The following is a 13,304-nucleotide window of genomic DNA, read 5'->3' on the forward strand; positions in this document are numbered from 1 at the left end:
AGAGAGAGAGAAAGAAATACTGTCATTTGTGACAGCATGGATGAAACTGGAAGGCATTATGCTTAGTGAAATAGCCAGACATGGAAAGACAAGTACTCCATGGTATCACTTACATGTGGAATCTAAAAGGAGAAGTCAAACTCATAGAACCAGAGAGTTAGAAAAGTATTTTCCAGAGGCTGGGGGATGGGGAATTAGGGAAATCTTGGTGAAAGGGCACATTTTCAATTATAAGATGAAAAGTTCTGAGGCTCTAATATATGTATAACATGGTAACTATAGTTGATAACACTGTATTGTATAACTGAAATTTGCTAAGAGAGTAGAACTTAAATATTCTCACCAAAAAAAAGGTAATTATGTGAGATGATGGATGTGGTAATTAACTCAATGGGGGGAATCGTTTTACGATGTATACATATATCAAATCATCACACTGTACACTTTAAATATCTTACAATTCTTTTTGTCAATTATAACTCAATAAAGCTGAAAATGTTATTTATGTGAACATTTATTGTTTTTAATGAATAAGTTAAATTTTTAATTTCTCAGTTTTAATTTCTATTTTAGTAAATATTGACAGTTATAACTCACAATTACTGAGGACTCTTTGGAGTCCTCGGTAATTTTTAAGAACCTACAGGGCCCCTGAGACAGAAAAGTTTGAGAACCCTGCCTTCCCTGGTTTATCTAACTATTTGCCTATTGATGGGCACTTTCTGAATGTTCCCTTTTGTCCTGTAAGCAATGCTGTACTAAGCATCTTTGTACATATCTCTTTGTGCACAGTATAAGAAAATCTTTTTACTCAAGGGAAACATTCTAATACGGGGTAATTAGTGGTTATCACAGGTGGCTTAGATTCATGTATCAGGGGAAAGGGCAGGGTGACAGTGCCTGACATTGGATGCAGATAAATCAGGAAGCTTTGGGGGAAATACCCTGGCTGTCCAGTGGTTAGGACTCCGTGCTCTCAGTGCCGAGGGCCCAGGTTCAGGTTCAATCCCTGGTCAGGGAACTAAAATCCCATGAGCCACACGGTGCAGTGGCCAAAGAAAAAAAGGAAGTCCTGGGTTTGTCATCGTCAATAGAAAGCACAGTCAGAACGGCTGTGCCAGACCCACTGTGACAAGGTCTGCAGAATCAGACACAGTGACATTGGCACAGGTAAACAGAACACACTGTTGACAGGATGAGAACATTAAGAGTCTCAGCACATAGGTTTCCTCATCTGTCAAATGTAAGGGAGGTGAAGATATGGCCAGCATTATTGCAGGGCTGAGTCAGGTAATGTCTGAAGCACCAGGCAGCGTGCTTGGAGCGTACCCAGAATTGACCAGACGGTAACTTCTTCTCCACCTCTTTTCCCTACATTACACGGCCAACCCCAGTACTTCTGGCCACCCCATGCTGGAGCCTGGAGAAGGTTCCGTCCCAGACTCGCCCTGTGGTTTGCAGTGAATCGGGAAGATGCAGTCTCCTGCCTTACAAAAGATCAGAGAAGGGAACATGTTGCCATTGCCCCCAAACTCCGTGAGGCCCATGGGGTGGAGGCTTCCATTTTCTCTAAGATGTTAACCTCCCAGCCTGTACCTGCCTGAGACTTCCTGAAGCCACTCCCCATCAGCCTTCCTGCCCCCAGCCTCTCAGATCTAAGAAGTCCACCGGGCAACCTGCCGGGCAGAGCAATACAATAGCCTTGCGACAGTCTGGAGCGGGTAGCCCGGGCAGAGAGCCAGGCCCTTGACAGGGCTCCCCTCAGATTCCCACCACCCTGTTCCTGTCCCAAGGAAAATTACTCAGAGGGCAGGCTCCCTACACGGCCACCACTTCCTGCCATCCCCCCACAGACAAAAAGCTCCACCCTCCTCCTCTCCGAGACTCTACCCTAACTATTATAGGGTAGATAATCCCTATCTACCCCAAGGCCTCCCCAGCTGAGTACAGGTCAGTCTCCTGGAAATTACAGGTCGTTAAGGAGAAGACTGTTAGCCTGTCCTCCAAGGCTGCATATCAAGGACGTTCCAGAGCCTTTTACCCCCATCCTCCTCTTTCCTGAGAATATATTCTCCCTGTCAATCCTAAATATTGTCTCAACAAACTGTCACCGAGTCATATATTATTTTTCTAAGAATCAGTAAGGTGTTCATTTCACAAGGTAATATAAAGAATGTCCCCAAGACTCTACTCACCCCCTGTGCTCCCTCCTGCCCTCCCACTCTCAGCTGCTCCCTCCCAGGTTCCCAGCTCCGGGTGTGTCCATTAAGTCAGCCTGCCCCTAAACCTCACACGGTACACAAAAATTAATTCAAAATGGCACACAGATTTAAAGGTAAAACATGGGGACTTCCCTGGTTGTCCAGTGGTTAAGACTTTGCCTTCCAGTGCAGGGGGTGAGGGTTCGATCCCTGGTGGGAGAGCTAGGATCCCACACGTCTCTCGGCCAGAAAACCAAAACATAAAACAGAAACAATATTGTAAAAAATTCAATAAAGACTTTTTAAAAAGTGGTCCACGTCAAAAAAGAAAATCTTTTAAAAAATAAATAAAGGTAAAACATAAAACTATAACACTTTTAAAACATAGAACAATCTTCCTTAGTCTGTTAATATGGTAAATTACATGGATTGATATTTGAATATTGAATGAGCCTTGTATCCTTGGTTGACTATGATGTATAATGGTTTTTATGCATTGCTGAATTCTATTTGCTAATTTTTCATTAAGGCTTTTTGTACCTATTTTTGTATCTATATTCATGAGGGTTATTGAGCTATAGTTTTCTTTTTCTTTTCTTTTTTCTTCCTACGGTCTTTGTCTGATTTTATTATCAAGGTAATAGTATCTTTATAAAATGAATTGGGAAGTTTTCCTTCCTCTTCCATATGCTGGGAGAGATTATGTAGAATTGGTCAAATCTATCTAGTATACTCCAAAAGGAACAGGGTTCTCTTTCTTTCTTTCTTTCTTTTTCTGTCACAATGGTTAATGATTATCTGGGGGAGGTGAACCACTCACCTAATATGAGGTTCAACTATGTCCTACTTGTTTTTATATTTCTGTAATGCTAGTATAGCTAGTATAGCTTTTACTATGTGCCAGAAACTATTCCAAGCATTTTGTAAATATTAATTCTTTTACTCCTCATACAACCATTTAAGGTAGGTATTATAATCATTCCTATTTCACAAATCAGAAAACTGAGACACAGATAAATACTTGCACAAGGTCACACAGCCAATAGAGGCATACCTCAGAGATACTGCAGGTTTGGTTCCAGACCACCACAATTAAGTGAATATCACAATAAAGTGAGTTACGTGAATTTTTTGGTGCATACAAAAGATACATTTACACTATACTGTTAAGTGTGCAATAGCGTTATGTCTTTAAAACAAGTACAGGGGGGCTTCCCTGGTGGCGCAGTGGTTGAGAGTCCGCCTGCCGATGCAGGGGACACGGGTTCGTGCCCCGGTCCGGGAGGATCCCGCATGGCACGGAGCGGCTGGGCCCGTGCGCCATGGCCACTGAGCCTGCGCGTCTGGAGCCTGTGTTCCGCAACGGGAGAGACCACAGCAGTGAGAGGCCCGCGTACCGCAAAAAAAAAATTAAAAATAAATAAATAAATAAAACAAGTACAGGGGTGGAGGAAAAAGGAACTGGATGAAGGCAGTCAAAATGCACAAACTTCCAGATATAAGATAAATAAGTACTAGGGATGTAATGTAGAACATGATAAATATAATTAACACTGCTGTATGTTATATTTGAAAGTTGTTAGAGAGTAACTCCTAAGAGTTCTCATCACAAGGAAATTTATTTTCTCTTTCTTTAATTTTGTAACTATATGAGATGATGGATGTTCACTAAACTTCCTGTGATCATTATTTCATGATATATGAAGTCAAATCATTATGCTGTACCCCTTAAACTTATACAGTGCTGTATGTCAAGTACATCTCAATAACACTGGAAGAAAAAAAAACTTTTTAAAAAGTATATACGTTAAAAAAAAAAGTATATACCTTAATTTAAAAATACTTTATTGCTGGAACTTCCCTGGCGGTCCAATGGTTAAGAATCTACGCTTCCAATGCAGGGGGCATGGGTTCAATCCCCGGTCAGGGAACTAAGATCCCACATGCCCTGCAGCAGCACAACCTATATATATATATATATATATATATATATATATATATATATATAGTTGCTAAAAATTGCTAACCATCATCTGAGCCTTCAACGAGTCATAACTTTTTGCTGGCGGAGGGTCTTGCCTCAGTGTTGATGGCTGCTGTCTGATCAGGGTGGTGGTGGCCGCTGAAGGCTGGGGTGACTGTGACAATTTCTTAAAATAAGATAACAATGAAGTTTGCCGCATCCATTGACTCTTTTACAGACCATTTCTCTGTAGCGTGCAATGCTGTTTGATACCCACAGCAGAACTGCTCTCAGAATTGGAGTCAATCCTCTCAGACCCTGCCGCTGCTTTGTCAACTAACTTTGTGTCGTATTCTAAGTCTTTTGTTGTCATTTCAACAATCGATTAAGTTCACTGTCTTAACTGGGCCCAGTTCATGTTGCCCCAGAACAATTACAATAGTAACATCGAAGATCGCTGATCAGAGATCACTACAACAAAATAATGATTAAAAAGTTCAAAATATTGCAAGAATTACCAAAATGTGACACAGAGACACAAAGTGAGCCAATGTTGTTGGAAACGTGGTACCGATAGAACTGCTCAATGCCGGGTTGCCACAAATCCTCAGTTTGTAAAAAATGCAATACGTGTGAAGCACGATAAACGCGAAGTGCACTAAAACGAGGTAGGCCTGTAAACGGAAGAGTTGGGATTTAAACCCATTCTCTCCATCACAGGAATCTTCTGCCCCTGGAGACATTAGTATTATTTTCACACTCTAGATAACGAAACTGAAGATCACAGAGCTTAAGTGATTGGACATGACAAAAGTAGAATTCTTGATTCCCACCCACACCAAAACCTGGCTTTCCATATCTCCCCATCTCAGAAAGGAGTTCCAGCCAAATGCATGAGAGCTGCCTTTGAGTTTTCTCTGCACCTGAACTCCCACAGCCAATCCATCAGCCATGGGCTTCCCTGCTGGCGCAGTGGTTGAGAGTCTGCCTGCCGATGCAGGGGATGCGGGTTCGTGCCCCGGTCCGGGAAGATCCCACATGCTGCAGAGAGGCTGGGCCTGTGAGCCATGGCCGCTGAGCCTGCGCGTCCGGAGCACAGGCTCCGCAACGGGAGAGGCCACAAAAAAAAACCAAAAATAAACAATCCATCAGCCAGTCCTGTTGATTTCACGTCCAAAACAGTTCAAATCCTCTCTTCCTCTCCACCTCTACTGTCATCTCTGGTCTATACTATGAATGCAGTGCTCCTAACTGACCTCCTTCATTCTCTCCTAAACCCTCATAAGCCATTCTCCCTCCACCCTGCAACTAGAGTTTTTTAGTTTTTAATTTAAAAATTTTTTTATTTACTTACTTATTTATCTATTTGTTTATTTATGACCACACATGGCGTGGCTTGTGGGATCTTAGTTCCCCAACCAGGGATTGAAACTGGGCCCTCGGCAGTGAAAGCACAGAGTCCTAACCACTGGACCACCAGGGAACTCCCTAGAGTTATCTTCTCAAACATAAATCTCCACTGTTTAAAACTCTTCAGTGGCTTCCCATTGCACCTAGAATCCACTTAGAATCAAAACTTAAATCCTTTCCCTGACTCACAAAGCCGTGCAGCCCCCGGCTCCTGCGTATCTCTCAGAGCACCTCATCCGCATTGTCCCTCACCCCCGTGCTTCTTTCTGCCCCAAACCTGCCCTCACCGTCTTTGCATCTGCTATTCCTTGAAAGCTCTTCCCACAAACATTTTATGGTCGATAAACGTCACCTCCTCATAGAGACTTTCCCTAACCACCTGGTACAAGGGGACCCTCGGCAGCAGTCTCTCCCACCATTCTCTTTTATTTTCTTCATAGCACGTGTCACTGCCTCACATTTTTTTCTTGTTTATTAGTTTACTACCTCCGCTACTGGAGCATAAGCTCCCTAAGCAAATAATAATAACACTTATGTAGCTCTTATTTTATACCAGGTACTGTTCAAAGCACTTTTACACAGGTAAATTCATTTAATCCTCACCACAATCCTAAAAAGTTGCACTATAAACATCTCCTTGTTTCAAAGTACTCAAGAACAGAGAGGCAGAGCAACTTGCCCACAGTCACACAGCTTGTAAAGGGTGAAGCTGGGAGGCAAGCCCAGGCAGTCTGGCTGTGGAATGTGTGCTCCTAACTCTCCTACTTTATGGCCCTCGTAAGAGTCCCATGTTCTGCTTGGAGAGCCGTCCAGAAACTTGTAAGAGTGTGACAGACAGGGCTGTTCAAGGGTAAAGCTCATAGAGACAAAGGCCCAGAAATCAAATCTGAACCAAGGCAAAGACAGAGGGCCTGGTGTGTCATCAGCCAAAATGAAAACTGTCAGACTCCCTGAGTTGTTCAGGGCTCTCCTGGGAAGGGTTTGGGGCCACAAATCCTTTAACCATCCTTCCCGTCCGCAGCCTGAGGTCACCACTGTCACTAGTGTCTGAAGGCCAGAAATAGAAAAGAGACACTTGGCCTTCTAATGTGCTTAATCTAATGCTTGATTTATTAAAGATGAGACAGTGGCCTTTTGCAGTGGGAGCCTTACTAGGCACTGGAGCTGCCGGATGTGGCATCTGGGTCCCAATATTCACGTTGTCCCTGCGTGATGCTTTCTGCTATACTACAAGGTCACGCTACTCCCTCACTCCCACCCCAGGACTTTGCTCTGATCGGGGAGAGGTACCAGGATCACCACTAAATACTAGCAATAAAAGCCAACTTAGTCTGCTTTTCCTGTAGCTTATCAGCACAGGGACACAGTGGCGGGTAAGGTGAAGGGTAGCCCAGCTCCAAGGATGGGATTATGACCTTAGACATTTCCCCAGTGATGAATGTCCAGTCACTCTGAACATATTCAGGTCAGCCCCGGCCCTACCTTACACACAGCGCTCACTCAAGCAGGAGGGGACCTGCCAAGAGTCCAGTGAGCAGGAGGTCAGCACAAGAGAGGTCTGGCCACCAGGGACGCCGGGGAAGGGTCCTCGGTCCCTAGGTGGTCTGGAGCATGAAGTCACAAGGACAGACCTGGAAGCACAAAGGAACAACAGGATCACGGCAACACCAGCCACCGCGTGGCCTTGAAGCCAAGTTAGCCAATGAGCACCATCGCTCCTCCCATCTGCAGCGTAGGACCAGGATGGTTCCCAGAACTGAGAGCAGAGGAGAGGGTGGAGTCGTGCTGTTAGGCAGATATTCCCAACAGGGTGACGGAGCCACAAGGAAAAAGAGCTGGGAGGCTGGGACAGGTCTTTCCAGATGGGGAGAAAGCTATGGGTGTGATGAGGGAGATTAGAGAGAGGCTGACTGCCCTCCTCACCCAGTGCGTGCCCCCCCAAGGGCAGGGTTTCGGGGGAATCTTCATGGAAAAGTCTGCCATGAGGCAGTGTGTGCAGTGGCTAAAAAACTCAGGCTTTAGGGAATTCCCTGGCGGTCCAGTGGTTAGGACTTCGTGCTTTCACTGCCGGGGTCCAGATTCGATCCCTGGTCAGGGAACTAGGATCCCGCAAGCTGTGCGGTGCGACCTAAACAAAAAACAAACAAAAAAACCCCACAGTCTTTAGAAACCAAAGAAACTGCTCTAAAGCCATGACTCTACACTCAGGAGCTGTAAGGCCTAGGGCAGTGGTTCTCAAAGTGTGCTCCTTGGTCCAGTAGCATTAGCCTTACCGGGGAACTCAGGAGAAATGCAAATTCTTGGGTCCCACCGCAGCCTTCTGGATCACACTCCGGGGGTGAGGTCCCACACGCTATGTTTGATCAAGCACTCTGGCTGATTCTGCTGCATACCAGAGTTTGAGAACCGCTAACCTAGGACAGAACTATCTGTTAGTTAGTACTGGTTAGTACTAACTGGTTAGTACCAACCGGTTAGTACTGGTTAGTACTAACCGGTTAGTACTGGTTACTACTAACCGGTTAGTACTATCATCTCCCACCTGGTCTGAGAAACAAAAAGAATCTGGATCCTAATGTTGCCCTCTTCCTGGGTCACCTAGTCAGTGTCACTTTCAAGCAGCCAGTGCTAACAGGAAGATACCTAATGCACCTCTCTCTCAGGGGGGTGCTCACCGCGTATCGAGGGAGGGGAAGGGGCTGGGAGGTGCCCTGGTTCAGGCCCCAGCTCGAGAGCTACCAGCTGTGTGAAGCTGTCAGGTGTGAAGCTTCCCTTTGTACCTCCCACACCACGGAACCAGGGACACACTGGCTGCTCAGTCCTCACTGAAGGGTGAAATCGACCTCAACTTCTCCATGTCTCACATCATGATCAGCCTGCACCACCACCTCTTCCGGAGTTGCTGGAAAGCCATGACTCAAATTACAGATTGAATAGGTAAAGGTGCCTGTGCAGAGACACTGTTAGGCAAAGCGGAGGGGGGGAGGCTAAACTAATGGTGTGAATGCCCTTGCTCTCCCACCTAAGGCTACTACAAGGGCACATTCTACTCTCTATGGTTCCCAAGAACAGCCTGGTCCAGGAGGACCAGAGCGTAAACAGCAGGGACTGAGCCTGTGGTTGTCACGTCTGGAAGGAGGCATCGCACAAGGGCAAAGGGAGGAAAGGGTGGCGTACCTTTCTGCCAGCTCCAAGGGGCAGAAGGAGAAACCTCTTTACCTGAAAATGAATTTCACGGACAGGCATATCTCCCTGCATTTATGCCTGCCACACGGTGTTTTGAATCGTCGTTCCCGTTTTATTTCGAAGATGTCACTTTTAAAATATATTTTCCATTTTTCTATTTTCATCAGAGAGAAAGAGTCAACTAGATGTTAATCTGTCTTTCACACATGCTAATTTCCCATTTAATGAGGAAATTCTGTGGGAAATAGCAGTTGCAGCTGCAAGAGGTGAAATTCCACCCTGGAGGATAAGATGAGGGGGCAACTGAGTGTGGAGTGAACATCAGATACTGAGGCGCCCGAAGCAGAAGGCTGTGTATTCACACCCGTGCGATAATTGTGGTTTAGCCACGAGGTCTCTACTGGCTGCCTCCTCCTCTGCTGCCAGAAAGGGATGTGGGTAATGATCATGATTTGCTGTATCCTCAGGTTACCTTTATGTACAAATATAAACCATTATTATGAGATAAACCAGGGTATTCGTGTGGGATTTAGGAATGCTCAGGGTTTTCTTCATATCTGATGTGCTGGATGACTCTAGCCTTGACTCTCAGCCTCTCCAAGCCCCCAGCTCCTCCCTCTGTGGTAGAGCCAGCCTGCACTGCTCTGGGGATCTTGGGGGTCCTAACCCCATCTCCCATCCACACATGTACAGGGGCTAGGACTTCGAGCAAGTTGTGATGAAATAAGACACAGAGCAGTGCCCTGGTGGAATGTCACCTGGCTGGTTTCTCTACCTCTTGGGCATCTTACCCTTGCTGCCACCCATGGCTCAGAGGTACAGGCTCCAAGACCAATGGCCTGGGTGATCCCAGGCCTTGCTTCCCCTGATCCTTTGCTCCCCGCACAGATCACTTAAAGCATACAATCATATGCCCCTCAGTGTGAGGCATGGTACCTAATGTGCACCCAAATCCAATTCAGTCCCAGTGACTGCCCGTCTCCCTTTGTCCTCCCCATCCCACCCCAGGGAAAATTCAGACTCTTTCTCTCAGCTCCATTGGATGATGTAGAAGGCCCAACCCCGTAGCATAACCCCCAGGACTACGTCTCTTTCCAATACCAGGCTGCTCCCTTCACAGCCACCATAGGAAACAAATGGGCTTAGGACGGATGAGGGGGGTACCAGAAGATGCTGAACTTTGCTGGGCATGGATGCCCCTTTCAGAATCTCATGAAAGCTATTATTCTCTCCCCAGAGGGGAAAAAATGGATATCCATGCTCCATTTGCCCATTTTCAGAGGGTTCACAGTCCCCAAGGCCCATCCTTGGGTCCCTCAGTTCATAGACCTTGGGTTAAAAATCCCTGCTCCGTAGAGAACCCAGTCCCACAGAGAGTGTGGAGAAAGAAGCAGAAACGAGTTCTCAAACACCCTTTCCCTTCTCAGCAAGCCAAAACCGGGAGCGGTGAGAGGCAGGGGTGGTCACGCAGGGAAGAACATTCTGGAACCATGATCTGATAGGCAGAGGGGAGCTGTGTGTCCTGCCAGCAGTGGCCAAATAGAGGAAATGCAGTGTCTGGCCACGCAGGCCACTCTTACCCTCTCTCCCACCATGGGGATCTCTGGCCCCACCCTGACCCCTGGTGGCTGCCGGTGGGATGAGGTGGGAGAGCTTCCCAAGCTCCTCCCTGCCCTGCGGGGGAGAGGGGGCAGCTCAATTGGAAGATGAACCCTCAAGCCTACAGGCCCTGGCTGGGGTCCCCACGAGGTATCAGCATGTTTCTAAGGGTCCTTCAGGGGGTTCACTCCACTGCAGTGCCTTCTCAGTCTAAGCCTGGCAATCAAACAGATGTGCATGAAAAAAAGCACTTTTCACCTGTCAAGTTGGCAGAAGGGGTGTGTGTGTGTGTGTGTGTGTGTGTGTGTGTGTGTGAAATACAGGTCAGGGTGCAATATGCAATAATACCAGCACTCTCACTGGGGAGAGTACAAATTTGTACAACCTTTCTGGAAGCGATTCTAGCAAAATAAATCCAAAATCTTACAAAGTGTTTCTATCCTCTCACCCAGCAATTCTGGGTCTGTTAATACTGTTAGAATCCAACTTCAAGAAACCACAGACTGAAATAACATGATACCTAAGTTTTGAAATAAATGGCAGAAGAGAAAATAAGATTAGCCAAAAGTGATAACTGCTGAAGTTGAAGGATGGGCACATGGGAGTTTTTATTCTACTTTTGTCTATCTTGGTATATCTTTGAAATTTTCCATGATAAAGCATTTTTATTTTTATTTTTATTTTTATTTTGGCTGGGCCGCACAGCTTATGGGATCTTAGTTCCCCCCCCAGGGATTGAACTTGGGCCACCACAGTGAAAGTGCCAAGTCTTAACCACTGGACCCCCAGGGAACTGCCAGAAATTAACATCTTTTATACAAATCTTTGTATCTCTGATGCTTTCTTTTAAAAATGCTTTGGGAATCTCCTGGCAGTCCAGTGGCTGGGAACCTGCACTTCCACTGCCGAGGGCATGGGTTCAATCCCTGTTTAGGATCCCGCAAGCCCTGCTGCGCAGCCCAAAAACAAAGATGTTAATTTTTAATAGCAAAAACTGTGCAAATGGCATAAAAGTGCTATGCTAGAATGGTTAAACAAATTATGCTGCATCCAAACAGTGGAATATTATGCGGCCATTAAAAATTCAAGGGTGTTTTAATGACATGAAAAAATGCTTACAGTGTAATGCAAAGCAAATAAGTAGGATACAAAATTGTCTATGAATCATTTAGCTGATTATGTTAAATAAAAAATGCGTCGAAGAGAAGACGATATGAAAATACGCTCAAGTGTTTGTCAGGCGGTGAGACTATGCGTGATTTTTACCCTTGACATTGTGCTTTATTTTCCTATTTCTACAATCAGCATGTTTTACTTTTAGAAATAGGCCCCCAAATTGCATTTGTTAAAATAATACTGACTTGGGAGTCTGTTAGATATTCAACTCCAAACACTGCCATATATTAGCTGTGCAACATTGAGCAAATTAACCTCTGGGTCCCAGATTCCTCACCTATAAGACTGGCATAATGCCACCTATTTTTCAAGCCCCATTTACTGGGCATTTACTATGTACAAGGCACTAGACCAGGTGCTTTTCCCTCTATATATAATCACACGTGCTATTCCTACATGATCATTTCAATCCTCACCATAAGCTGGGGGATAGGTTAGGGTGTTCCCATTTTAGAGATACACAAACTGCAGCTCAGAAAAGTTAGAGAATGTGCTCAGGTTTACCCAGCTAGCAGGCAGTAGAGTCAGGATTCAGACTGAGGTCTGTCCATATTTGCAAGCCCAGCTCTTGGCCTCCAGCCTGGGCTGCTCACAGCTAGGTTTTGTTGTGAGGATTGAATGAAGGAATGCAGGTGGAGGACCACCCACAGTGCAGCTCCAAGACCAGAGCTGCTTCACTTCATGTTGCTTTCCTTTTCTATGACCCCCAGGCATTGGTAAATTGTGGCAGAACAAACCAGTGCATCCTCTGAAAGAAAAAAAAAAAAAAAAAAGCATCTTTACCCTAAAAGAAGGGATTATAGGACCTGTAGGGACAGACCAGAGAGTGGTTGGAAAACTGCCTCTCTCAGGGCAATATGGGGGGGCTAAGACTTGTGAGCCCCACAAGTGCCAGGGTAGTTTTGCCAGTGACTTCTTCAGGGTGTCATCAGACCTATACCTTGATTTGCAGCTTAGAATTCAGTACCGACTCACCCTACCAACAAGCATCGCTCCCCACCTTCCACTTACCCTGCCATCCTTCTTCCCTAAAGAACAGGGCACACATCTCCTCAGGTCCATAGCTTTGTTTTTCTTTTCTCGTTTCCTCACAGCCCCCCCTCCCCCCACCCCCACTCTGTCTTTTTGGAGAAAAGGGGAATCTTAGGGTCTGAATAGTACAAGGCACTGTGTGGAGAAGAAAGGCCTGGATATCTAGGGGTGAGTGATGCGATGCAGCTGGGCCTGCCCCAGTACTCCTTCTGGATTCCTCTTCAATGCCTCTTTCCCTAGGGAGCCAGCCGAAGTTAGGTTCCATCCCTATTCTCTATTTCTACCCCTGTCGTAACACAAACTACTCTAGAGTTGCTTGTTAGTTGTCTGTCTTCTCTACTAGACAGTGAGCTCCACGAGAGCAGGCACTGCAGTGTTCACCGCTAGATCTGTAGCCCAGGGCAATGTGCCTGGTACACAGTCAACTATATAAATGTTTGATGAATGGAGAAAGGAAGGAAGGAAGGGAAGGAGGAAGGAAGAACCTCTCCACCACCACCCTTGTCCCAAGTAGACCCACAGTTGCCCTGTTCCATGCTAGGACATGTTCCATGTGCTGGGACCACATCCTTAGAAGATGTGGTCCCAGCCCTAAAGGCTTAAAATTTACATGTTTCTCAAACCTCATATCCACCTTTAGAAAAACAAAGTGCAAGGGAAATTCCTGTTTATTCCAAACCTCATGCTCTTTATTTTACCACCATAATCAAAAATAGATCTCCTGAGTTTAAGAGAGG

This window comes from Tursiops truncatus, chromosome 2 (assembly GCF_011762595.2).
Source record: "Tursiops truncatus isolate mTurTru1 chromosome 2, mTurTru1.mat.Y, whole genome shotgun sequence".
NCBI lineage: Eukaryota > Metazoa > Chordata > Mammalia > Artiodactyla > Delphinidae > Tursiops > Tursiops truncatus.